Source organism: Tamandua tetradactyla, chromosome 3, assembly GCF_023851605.1.
Source record: "Tamandua tetradactyla isolate mTamTet1 chromosome 3, mTamTet1.pri, whole genome shotgun sequence".
NCBI classification, from domain to species: Eukaryota; Metazoa; Chordata; class Mammalia; order Pilosa; family Myrmecophagidae; genus Tamandua; species Tamandua tetradactyla.
This window is the reverse complement of record NC_135329.1, coordinates 43,814,688-43,827,320: the sequence shown is the minus strand read 5'-3', so window position 1 is coordinate 43,827,320 and position 12,633 is coordinate 43,814,688. Positions and strand designations below refer to the sequence as shown.

The following is a 12,633-nucleotide window of genomic DNA, read 5'->3' as shown; positions in this document are numbered from 1 at the left end:
ATATAATTAAATAAATATATCACATGGGTAAATCACATAGGTCATTTTTAAAGTTATCTTATCAGAGTAGAATGATCATCTCAATTTTGCATATAGAAAGAAAATAGTCAAACAGTTAAATGATTTATTCAGAGTCACAAATTTATATCAGAATTTTAATTAAGGCCCTCCCTGACTCCAAAGACTGAGTTTTTAACAAGGTACATTTAGTCCTTAATAGTATATCTCCAAAGAGCAACAGGAAAGAGTGGCAGTAGAAGAAACTGAAATCACATATTTAGACATTAACATCTTTCTAGAGAAAAACTTTAAAGATTAGTGAGAAAGCTGAGCATTCTTTTTAGATAATGGAAAAATATATAGTAGTATGAAATTCACTAAAGATGAAAATACAAATGCTCTGTAAATGAGATCTAATTTTAACATGGCAAAAAGATAATCTATTTACAGAAGAATGACTTAAAGACATTATGGTTTTCTTTACAAACATACGTAAGAACAGGAATTGTTCACTTTTTAAAAACTCTACATATTTATCCTCAGCATTTCAACCCTCCACTATTATTATAATTCACTGAATTGCCTGCTTCAAATGCAGTTTTTTTTTTCTCTTTCCCCATTTGACTTTAAATAAAATTCCATCATGTCTTCATCTGTGGCCCTGACTCTCCTGGAAAGTCTCAGGGCACAAGTCATGGAAGTGCAAGTTTTTCACCTGCCATTAAAAATAAAACCAAGAACTGGAGATACCTTCCCTGCACCCTGTCTCACCCCAAATTTCCTTCTCTGTCCCATTCAGTCATCACTGGCCATTCAGTGGCCATTCTCTGTCCAGTTCACGCATCGCTGTCTGACAGTGTTTCGTACTGTGCTGAGAGCAGTGGGGCAGATTCATGCTCCCAGATTCTGCTCTGCTGGTGAGTAGCTGCTTGGTTTGCAGAAGAGGGAGCACTTGCAATTGATGTTAGTGGCCGACTGCTGAGCAACCGCATAGTCAAAAGGTTATAAGGAAACCAAGTTAAGCCTGTGGATGAGGGCTTGTCCTGCCAATCCTATCCCAGCATCTGCCTGTGATAATCCCCTTCTGAATGTACAGAGGAGGCTGAAGATCCTTCTGTTCCTAAATACTTTGCTCATGCTCAGGGATAAGAGATTTAGATTTACTACTGTTTGATTTGCTGATCAGCTTTGGTTTGCAAATTCTTCCTCCGGAAGTGGGTAAGGAGTCCCCTCCATTCAGGTGTGTCTCCCCACTGGACACAATGGAGGTGGGTCCCAGGCAGCATTCCCATGGGCTGGATCATGACAACTCCGAGCTCCTCAGCTTTGTTGTCAAAGCTTCCCATGCGAACCTTCCTGTTAATGCCTTCTAGAGAACAATTACTGGCAGGGTCAGTAAAAGAATGAACTCTGGCACTAACTGAGCCTGAGGTAGTGACTGCTGGCAAATTAAAGATCTCAGTTCCAGGCTGAAGAGCTGGAAAGCCTATTTCTTAACCATGGGTGAAGTGTTTTCAGACTTGATGAGGAAGGAAGGCAAGTAGCTCGTACTCACTGTGAGCGGGAATCATTCCTCTGTTCCACGGTCTTTGCTCCTTTCTGGGACAGCAGCAGCATGCTGTCCAGCTTATGCACAACTGGAACCTGGAACCTAGGGCAGAGAGGAAGGACTCATAGGTTCTGAAGAGACATGGCTCCTGTCTGGGTTTTTCCGGGCCTTCCCCCTGGATTTATCCACAAGGGTTTCAGGGGAGACCCTTGGACCTGGTCTCCCATGGTGCACAGTCAGAAACTGGGATTCCACGCTGCAGCAAGCAGAAGTTTTTGCCTTCACAGGTGTGGACACTAAAGCAGATGATGGGTTTTGGAATGTAGAAGTAGGGGGCTGCTGGGGAGGCTAGGAAGAGACTTCATTTCTAGCAAAGCCTTTTGTGATAATTTGACAGATGTGATTGGCAAGTGTGAGCAGTTGATGGGTCCTGGGCCCTTGGTCCATTCCCTCTGCCTGGGAAGGGGAGGGGGGTGGCTCCTGCTGTAGCCGACAGTGATATAAGGGTCCTTCATACTGCCTGGGGGCAGGGTCATTTTCTGTTTGATTTGTCTTAACCTCAGGCTGATAGGACTGTAGCTTTTCCTGGGGTGGTATAGGTGAATTGGCAAGATTTATCACCTGAATAGCATTGTTAGATATTTCATACCGGTGAGAAGATAAGCTGCTAAAAGAGTCCGAACTTTGCAATCCAGTTCCCTCACATCCTTTTGGAGGCAGTTTGCCCTGTGATGATCACATCTATGACATTAGCTGCCATAATGGACTTCCCTCAAGTCCTTAGCCCTTCTTCATAGCTGCATTTTGGAGATATCTTTATCTTTTCCCAGTCTCAGAATAAACTACTGAAGAATGGGGCTGGGCTTGCCACCTGGAAAGGCTGAAGAGGTGTACAGACAATGAACAGACCTCTCTTCTCTGCCTCCAGGCTTTTCTGCTCTAGCTTCGGCTGCTCACTAACTGCCCCTGACTTGCCTCTCAAATTGTCTTCTACCCTAGCAACTTCATGCTTACACTCTTTCAATTTGGAAACATTGATGGCAGGGTGGAGGTGGGGGGCTCAGAAGCTGCATCATCCATAAGAGCAGCCAAGGCATTGGCAGCAGTGTTGTAGTGGGAAGTGGGCAGGCCTTGGCTGATCAACGGACACCCCCAACCCCCCCCCCCCCCCCCAGCAAGGAGTGGCATGATCTGTAGCTGAACAGTTGGATCCAAAGGTGTGATGGCACTGGTTCTATTAGTCCCCTGGAAAACACTGGGTCTCTGTAGCAAGATGGTCTCCTGAGTCCTATCCAAAGAGGAAGGGAATGAATATACTTATGACTACCAGATCTGACGGCCTGTTCTGAGTCTGGTGGAAGGCAGAAGTTGGAGGAAACCGCAGCAATTTGCTCGCATTCTCGCTCCTCCTCCCTTTCAGCACTTGCAGCTGCAGCAAGAAGTGTTGGGTGTCCTGGGGACATGGAAGCAGAGTTCTATGGCCCGGTGTGTGTATGTTTGTGTGTATAGAGGGGGGGATGGGGCAGGGAAGCAATCTGAGTACCAGAAATATAAGCAATTTGTCCATGGGAGGCGTGTTCTCCCCACCTGGATGAGGAACTAAAATTGCTGGAGGCCTATTAGTCAGGTCAATGATTTCTCTCGTTGCTGTATATGGGAATCCCTTTTGCTGTTCTCTAGGGGAGAGTCCTCTGGCTACATCTGGGCACAAGTTAACTTGCATCTATTATGAAGTAATATAATTATTAAGGATTGTCTGTCTCCTGTTCTCCATTGCATAAAGCTGATGCTGACTTGGTAGCCTGGAGTTGATGAAAGCTGTTTCTGACGCAGGTAGGCAGCCACAGGATCCAGAACCCTGTAAAACAGCATGGCTGGGTCTCAGTATGTTAGGAAATAACTTCAATAAATCTCTCCTGCAGTGCTAGCCCTGTGATGGGGCTCAAAAGGGCTGTGGCTCACCACAGGGTTCCACCCCAGGGACTGGGGACATCATAGGAATACTTTCCTTCTTGAGTGGGGGTCAGAGTTGATTTTTGCTCATGAGTGGTGGACTTGCTGAAAGAAATTGTAACATCAGAACTTTAAACATCATGGGTGAGCCTCTGGACATGGTGTTCTGATAACTCATGGGTGTTTGTCAGGCACTGGGGTCCTGATAATGCCTTGGGCTGACCTGGGATTTCGGAGCTTTGTATAATGCAGCCCTAAGGACAGAGGGGCAGAGCTCACCACCAACATGTGCAAAGGATGCAACAGCTCGCCTGTCTTCATGTCCTTATACTAGCCCCATTGAACTGCTTTTATGTTCTCTAGCAGTTTTCAGTGGCAGCATTCCACAAAGTAGTTTGCTAGGCCCCATGATTAGGGATTTGACATTGTGTTTGATGGAAGATTGACCTGAGTTGCTGTCAAACTTTATTGGTGTACCCTGGGAGATGGAGCCCTCAATTATAAGCCTTGTGTGCTGGACCATGTCTGGAGTTATCCAGCTTTCCTGAGTTAAAACATCTTGCCCCTGGAATCTCATGAATGGAGCAGCCCATATCTTTAATGGTAATACAGTTTTCCTTTGGTAAAGGTATTTCATATGCTTGGGTGGAGGTACTCTTCCATTTGATTTGTTTAGGGTATTTAAGGCCATCCTTGAAATTTTCAGTTGTTATTCTGGAAGTGCCTAGCATTATGGTAGTAAGCAACACAGTCCTTTCTTTGAGGTTAGAATGAGAGCTTCCCCGAGTAGTGCTCAGTTTTATCAGTCCTTCCAAAAGTGCTGACACAGGAGACTCCCTCATGGACATACCTTGCTTTATTTTTCCTTCTACTGACTTGTAGATTTTTTTAAATTGATTTCATGAGCTGTTCTTGGATCTCTAGGCCCCTTTTGGGCATTCTTAATATTATTTTATGATAATATATGTCCTCTTTTGCCTTCATTGATGACATAGTCTTTGGATGTAGCTTCCTCTCTGCCTTTCTCAGGACTGTTTTCTTCAATAGATTCTGGAGATGGTTCCTTCATTAGAGCCTCCACTGGTAGGTCCACCTGGAACAGGGCCGGGGTTCCCTGAGTAATCAAGCCCCCGAGGGATGGGGTGCTTCCACTGAGATCTTGCTGATGGGACTGCACCAAGTAATACTTCCTTCTTGGATGTGTAAGAATAAAATTAAGTTTGGCTTTCACACAAAACGACATAGAGTGGGGAAAACAAAACTAAGTAAACAAAGGGCTGCAAAATCAGCTAAGGCCAATCATGTGGACAGAGGAAGGAGAGGGTTTCTGATATAAGCCCAGAATTGGCATCAAATCCTTACCAAATAAAAACAAATCTAAAGAAGTAACGACCAGGATCACTGGGATATAACCATAATCAAAAGTGGGAACTGTCTGTTAGACTGCTGGGATAGACCATAACCTCTGGAATAAGAAATAAATGCTAGTGCTTTTTGCTGCTTGATGCACCAGCCACCACATTCTGGTTGCGTGCCCATTCTTTTTTTTTTTTTTTTAATTTTTTAAGTTAATTTTTAAATTTTTTTTTAAAAAAATGACAAGAAACACAAACATTCTTAACAGATGATCATTCCGTTCTACATATATAATCAGTAATTCACAATATCATCACATAGTTGCATGTTCATCATCATCATCATTTCTTAGAACATTTGCGTGCCCATTCTTGCAAGGTTGTTAATAAATTCTTTTCTTCTCCATGTGAGCATTTATTCTCTTTCAAGAATCAGGTTCTTCCCAACAATTTTGGGGGCTCATCTGGAGTCTGAGGCTTCAGAGGAGGACCCCAAGGAGGACAAAAGGAAGGCACAGCTCACTGATTGAGTGGTCTCAGACTCTGCCATTGAGGGCCCACTTCTGACAGCCAGAAGGACCTGAGACTGCATGCTTGGATCTGCCGATTGTGAATGAGTAAAGGGGGAAGGGAAAATCTGCCTCACAGTAACTGGGCAACTCTGTGTACAGACTAAGGTAAGAAAAAGGACTATTAGGTCTTGCCTTGGTGGTCAGGAAAAATGGAGTTAAGTGCAGAGTTCCAATCCACAAGTTCCCTTGTCCCATTAGGGAAGGGGCCAGAAACGGACAAAGCAAAATGATATTAAGAGAAAGGAACCCAGACAAAACTCAGAATGGGTAACAGAAGCAATTGAATTCCTCTGTGGTGGCTGGAGTACCAAAGAGTCTCCCAGGAACATTTCTCTGGATAGTCCATTAAAGAGAATGTTAAAAAATTGGACTGTTAGTTATCAGACCAAGGGGAAGGACAAAAAGAAAATAATTAAGCATTGTTGTTACATTTGAATAAAACAAAGCATTGTGCTGCACAGTGTATTCTGGTCAAAATATGAGGCAGATGAAGATTGGTTCTGTGCTGACTTCATACTTTATGTTAATGGAAGGAAACCCTTCTCCAAAGAGGAGTCTGATTATGTTATGTGTTAGCTTAAAGAAGGGGGTACCACTCTTCATTCCATAAAAGTTAAAGCTCCAGACCCAGAGACTGAACCTTTAGAAATTACAGCCTGGAATCCTTTGTTGAGCCTTCATCTGCCCTATGCTTCCCTCTGCCCCACTGGGGAACTGGAGGACCAATTGGGGCCAACTGCTCCACCTGTTACAACCCACTAACAATCGAGGAAGGAGTTGGAACAGTTTGAGAAAAATATACCAAATTTTCCATTTCTGGGAGCTCCTGGGGAAAGAAGATTGAGAGAACATAGGCTAAATCTCTCTACCCTCTAAGAAAACCACCTATTGAGCCAGGAGAAATTGGCAATGTAAATGCCCATTCATAAGTACAGAAGTAAGGAATTTCAAGAAGGAGATGAAATCATTAATGGATGAGCCAGTGGGGTTAGCTGAACAGCTGGATCAATTTTTAGGCCCCAGTTTATATATCTGGTCCGAACTTGCATCCATCCTGAATATTCTCTTTATGGTACAGGAAAGGGGCATGGTGAGAGGGGCGGTTATGAAAGAAGGAGAAAGATAGCACCTGTCTGGACAAGTGGTAATGTCAGCAGAGCAAAAATTCCCCAGGATAGACCTTAATTGGGATAATAATGATAAGGAAGTCAGAGTACAAATGAAAGATCTTAAAGATCTTATTACACAAGGGATAAAATTGGCTTGCCCAAACATCAGAACCTAAATGGGGTCTTTGAGGTGACTCAAAAAAAAGATGAGACTCCTTCTGTTTACCTGCAAAAGTGGGAGGACCAGGTGAGAAAATACTCAGGAATGGTATTTTAAAATATTCAGCTGAGAAAATACTCAGGACTATCAGAAACCTTGATAGTCCTGAGGTCCAAGGAATGTAAAGTTCAGTTATTTAAAGGGATCTTGGCCTGACATTCAGAAAAAGATCCAGAAAACAGATGGGTGGATGGATAAACCATTAGACAAGTTATTGAGAAAGTTTCAGAAGTGTTTGTGAGATGGGAAGAGGAAAAGCAGAAGCAAAAGGCAAAAATCATGATGAGCACAGTAGACCACATGGTCAAGAAGAGATTAGAGACAAAGCAGAAAGGAGACAGGCAGAGGCGAGATGGAGAAACAGTCTAGTCCAAATGGGATCAAGAAGTGAAGACGGTACAGGACTCCACAAGGTGTTATCACTGTGAAAAAAACCTAACCATTTCAAAAAGGAGTGCCCAAGTTTAAAGAAAGAAGGTCACATAATACTTCTAATACATTTTGAAGACTAGAACAGAAATAGACTCCTAATCTCAAAAGCCCACCAGGGAGCCTTTAGTAAATCTGAAAGTGGGCCCATATCAAGAAACAAATTTTTTGATAAACATCAGGGTAGCTCAATGTGAACCATATCCCAAAGGGAATTGAATTCTTCAATAGCTGTCTCACAGTTTCAGGGGTAAAAGGGGATTAATTAACAGCATAGAAAAAATTGGTCCATGGGGAATTAATAAAACAATTACTAACCCATCTATTCTTACCAAGGGAAATAATGGTGGTGCTTGTAAACAGGCACCAAAAGGCCATACCCTTGAAGCGAAGGGCAACAGGTTAGCAGATGAAAAATGTGAAGAGATTTCCCTTTGTTCCGAGTCAAGGTTAATGGTCTTAGTACCTTCCATTCCCAGGGAATCTGAGGACCCTATGTTCTCTAAGAAAGAAGTAAAGGAGCTGAAACAATTAGGAACAAGTGTAAATGATTAAGGGAGATGAGTCCTCCCGAATGGCAGAGAGATGTTAAACAAATAATGAAGGAAATACTAGCAACCTTACATCAGGGAAGTCACCAGTGGGGAGGGGTGGTTACAGGCCATGTGTGATCTGGTTCTTAAACATTTTGGGTGTGTAGGCCCCTATACCTTAGCTAAATAAATATGTAAACAAGGGATAATTTGCCAAAAAGTCAGTAAAAAGGTTCTAAGGAAATGGGTGCAAGGGGGAAGGGAACCAGGCCTCAGACCATTTCAGAGCGTTCAAGTTGATTACACCAAAATGCTTCCAAAAGGATGGCTAAAATATATTCTGGTTCTTGTAGACCATCTAACAGGGTGGGTGGAAGCATATCCTCTAGCCTTGGCTACAGCATTGGGAACTTCCAAAATTAACCTTGAACAAACTGTTTCCCGTTATGGGTTAGTAGAAAATAACAATTTAGACAATAATAGTCACTTTACCTCCCATGTGCTGCAGGATGTCATGCAAAGCTTAAGTATTGCATGGGAGTTTCACACACCCTGGCATCCGCTGTCCTCAGGGAAGGTGAAAAGAATGAATCAGGCCTTAAAGAAACATCTTTCTAAACCGGTCTTAAAAACCAAGTTACCTTGGACCATATGTCTACCCATAGCTCTGCTAAAAATTAGAACTGCCCCTAAAAAAAGTTAAGGATCTCCCCCTATGAAATGCTGTATAGCTTGCCTTTTCCCAGGAAAACTAAAAATCTCCCTCCCTTAGATTCAAAGGACCTCTTCCGTAAGGATTATATACTGGCTTTGTCTTCTACTCTGTCATCCCTCAGGCACCATAGTTTACTGGCCCAGCCCCACTTCTTGAATTTTCTGTCCATCACTACCAACCTGGCAACTGGGTTCCCATCAAATCATGAAAAGAGACCAAACTCCAACCAGCCTAGGAAGGACCTTATCAAGTTCTGTTGACAACTGAAGCAGCAGGATGGGTGGCAAAAAACAACAACAACAACAACAAAAAACGGCTAGACTCACTACACTCAAATAAAAGTGCCAGTATCTGAGCCAGATGATAAGTACACAACACAGTCTGATTCCTGGGAAATAACTCCAACTTTGGATCCTTAAAAGATTACTTTAAAAAGACAGTATTTGGGAGGTAAAGTGGGGGAGGGGGTTGGATTCAGAATTTGGATTCTGTATTCTAATCTAAAATAGCTAATAGTGACTCTGGTCAAAGAGTTATACCCAAAGAAGGCAGACGAGGGGTTTGAAGATCAATTAAAAGATGATAATAATTATACTAACTATGATGTTCCAAATTTAGGATGCAATGAGCCCCATTATATTGGTGATGAATATAACCAAATGTTTAGAGTCCCAAACTGTACAGTTTGATGCCTGCTGATTAATAGACTGTGGAAATTTAATAAATCACTGGTAATTAAGGGGGGAAAACAAATACCTGTGCCCAAAACCAGTAGGAGAAGGTTACAGTCAATCCCTCCCTTGCAACAATCCCCTCCCTTGGTGGGAAGTAGGATGGACTACCCAGTTTCAGAGATGAACTGCAGATATGAAATCGAGATGGTAACCATTAAAAGATAAAATAACCTGTTATAAAGGAAATACCCCACCAGATTGTGCGGGTCTTCAATGTCACCCAGTGATCACAACCATCAAAAAAAGCAGGCAAATATAAGGCAGGGAGCAAGTACCAATATCATGCAGTTAATAAAATATGAGGAATGAGGGCAGACGTCACTAATAAAAATCCTCTGGGAAAATTCTATTTACGGGTCCTCTCCCCTACATTGAACACTTCCTCAACAACATCCCTTCCAGCTAGCTCTTCAGGAGAACCCAAGGAGACCCAACCAAGGGCTAGTTTCCCAGTTCAAAATGACTCCACAGTTGTCAGGATAGTCAAGGCAGAATATTTAAAACAAACCACAGAGATAGAGACAGGGCATGGAGATACAAATGCCTGAGTGGAATGGATTAAATATACAGTCCAGAGTCTAAACAAAAGCAACTGTTATGATTGTGCAATGGGCTCTTATTATGCCCCTTCCATTAGATATGGAGAAACATGAAGAGGAGTTCAAATCTATAGTACTCCTTTTTCAAAATACTACTCCTGGTGAAAACTGTAATATGCTTTCCCCTCTTTTCTCTTCAATCAAAAGCAGAAAAGTCAAGGCCTTACAAGCTTTCCTCCTCAATCCAGGAAACCACTCTGCCTATCTCTTTAGACAGGGAGATGGGCTCCAGGTTCTTGGAACCATGGTCTTGTATACCCAAACATCGTCTGTAACTGAAGATAAACACAGGCAATTTCTCCAGTTTAACCAAACTCTAAGCAGACCTTTGATGGTACTGTGGAAAAGGTATCCTCTGACCAACATTACCTAAGAAGTAGAAGGGAACCTATCCTCTAGCCAATTGGCCATATGATTCACCCTGGCATTTGAAAAGGAAGAGGAAGTTCTAATTGAAGGGGGAAAAAAACAAGCTTACTTGGTTCCTTTGACAATCGAATTTATTTAGGTGCCACAGGGAATCCTGGATGAGCTTAAAGTTAGGTATCAAGCAGCTGATGTACATTATAATCAGCAAAGATTTATCAATTACACCAAGGATGCAGTTAAGAGAAGAGCAAAACAGTTGGGTGCTACTAGCCAAATGACATAAGAAAACAGGATAGCCCTAAATATAATGCTAGCTGAAAAGGGAGGGATTTGTGTTATGATTGGAGTTAATTATTGTACATTCCTCCCCAATTATACAGCCCCAGAAGGAACTATCACCAAATTTTTGCAAGGTTTAATGGCCTTATCTGAAGAATTGGTGGAAAATTCAGGCATTGCTAACCCCCTCATGGAATGGTTAGAAAGTTGGTTCAGAAAATGGAAAGAGGTGGCACTGCCCATTTTAATTTCATTAATCATTATAGTTGGAATGCTAACAATGATCAGATAGGCATCATCCCATGCACCCGAGAGCTAACTCAAAAACTTATTAAAACTGCCCTAACCAAGCAAATGGCTGTTCAGTACAGACAAAACAATTTATAGCTCCTTAAAAAAGAAAATCCCTATGATTAAAAATGTAAAAAAAGCCCTAACCAAGTTTAAAAAAAGAACTAAAATGTGAAAGCTAAAAAGATTCAAAAGAAAGAAGGAGGGATTTGTAAGGATAAAATTAAGTTTAGCTTCCACATAAAATGACGCAGAGAGGGGAAACGACACTAACTAAACTAAAGGCTGCCAAATCAGCTCATGCCAGCCATGCAGATAGGGGAAGGAGAGGGCCTCTGACATAAGCTCAGAATTGGCGTCAAATCCTTATCTAAATAAAACCAACTCTAAACAAGTAATGAACAGGATCACTGGGATATAAAACATAGTCAGAAGTGGGAACTGTTGGTTATTTAGACTGTTCTGATAGGCTGTAATCTCTGGAGTATCCAATCAGTAGAGAAAGAGGGGAGGGACCTGCATGTTAGGCTTAGGGAATAAATGTGAATACTTTCTGTTGCAGAAATGTTCAGCGATCACATTTTGGTTGCATACCTATTCATGCAAGGTCCTTAATAAATTCTTTTTTCTCCACAATTGGGTAAGTGTTTATGCTCTGTCAAGTATGGTTATCTTTCCAACAGATGCCTCTTATGGTACCTCAGATCACACCTTCATGCTAAGCCATTACTAATAAACCCTCAGGCTGCAAGTTGTGGCTTTGGGGAGAAAATTCTTCCTCCATGTTGTAGGCATGATGACTGACTTGGTGGACTCTTGCTGCCAGGGTAGTCAGAGAGAGAAAACCCCACAGGGAGTGTAGTGGTTTCTTGAGTGTAGGAAGCCTGACTGAGAACTCAAGTAAGTGCCAGGTGTTCCCTATGAGATGGAGCCTCCTTTTATGAAAGATGGCTTTTCTGAAGCCACTGTGGTTTGGATGATGGAGTGATGGAGGAAGTGGATTGGTTGATTGAGTTGTCAGAAGCTGAACCCCTTCAGGGTGATTAGTTATCACTTGCTGTGGAGTAAGCTGGAGGCCTTCCCACTCCCTGTGTGGACCCATGAAGGGACCATGGGGACTCAGAAGTCCTACAATACAGGTCTGCCTGTTCTTGCCTCTTCTGCTGTTCTTTCCAGACTGTGGATTCATGCATCACCTTAATGTGTCACTGGTAGAGCACGTAGATGCTCACTGGGATGCCAATGCACATGCTACACAGGGTGCAGGGGATCATAGCAGCTTGATGCTGAAGGTACTACAAGTCCAGTGGATTTATTTCATTAGGGACAAGACCAATACAGACCCAGGAGGGTTCAGCAATGAAGGCTTTGGGTTCATAGAAAACATTCTCTGATTCTCGGGCTACCAATCCACTGCACAGTCAGCACTGTATGTGGCAGTATAATCATATGACTGGGGTTCGGGCTTTTGGGCATTCGTTTAGAGTCACAACCAAATCTTCATCTCTAGGCTCCATCTTCTCACTGACTCTCTCTAAGTTTCCTTCTTTGATTTCAACTTTTGCTGTGCTATTTTCTGGTACCTTCACTTCAGCATCTGTAGAGTCTGGATTGGGGGTTGCTGGGAGACCAGGATTAGAGCTTGCTTTGGTTCTGAGCTCAGGATGGTCTACCTCCAGTGACTCTGCTGTTTCAATCTGGGTGCTGTCAGTTTGTGGTCTCTGCATTGTCACTTTCAGCTGGCTTGGTACTTGGGATTGCTGAGCCAGGAGATGTGCTGGGGGCAGTTTCAGAGGTGGACTCAAGCTCAACCATGGGTTCAGTGTTTCCTTGAGAAGTATCATTTTCAGGGCTGCCTTCACTGAGTTTGACAGCTTCAGCTGGTGAAGGAAAAGAGACTTTCTGTATCAAAACTATTTTCAGCAT

At 42.7% G+C, this 12,633-nt stretch overlaps 1 pseudogene; it reads right to left on the bottom strand.

Annotated features, from left to right (window-relative positions):
- Positions 1 to 836: 836 nt before the first annotated feature.
- Positions 837 to 3,012, bottom strand: LOC143675543 (nuclear receptor corepressor 1-like; annotated as a pseudogene).
- Positions 3,013 to 12,633: the final 9,621 nt, after the last annotated feature.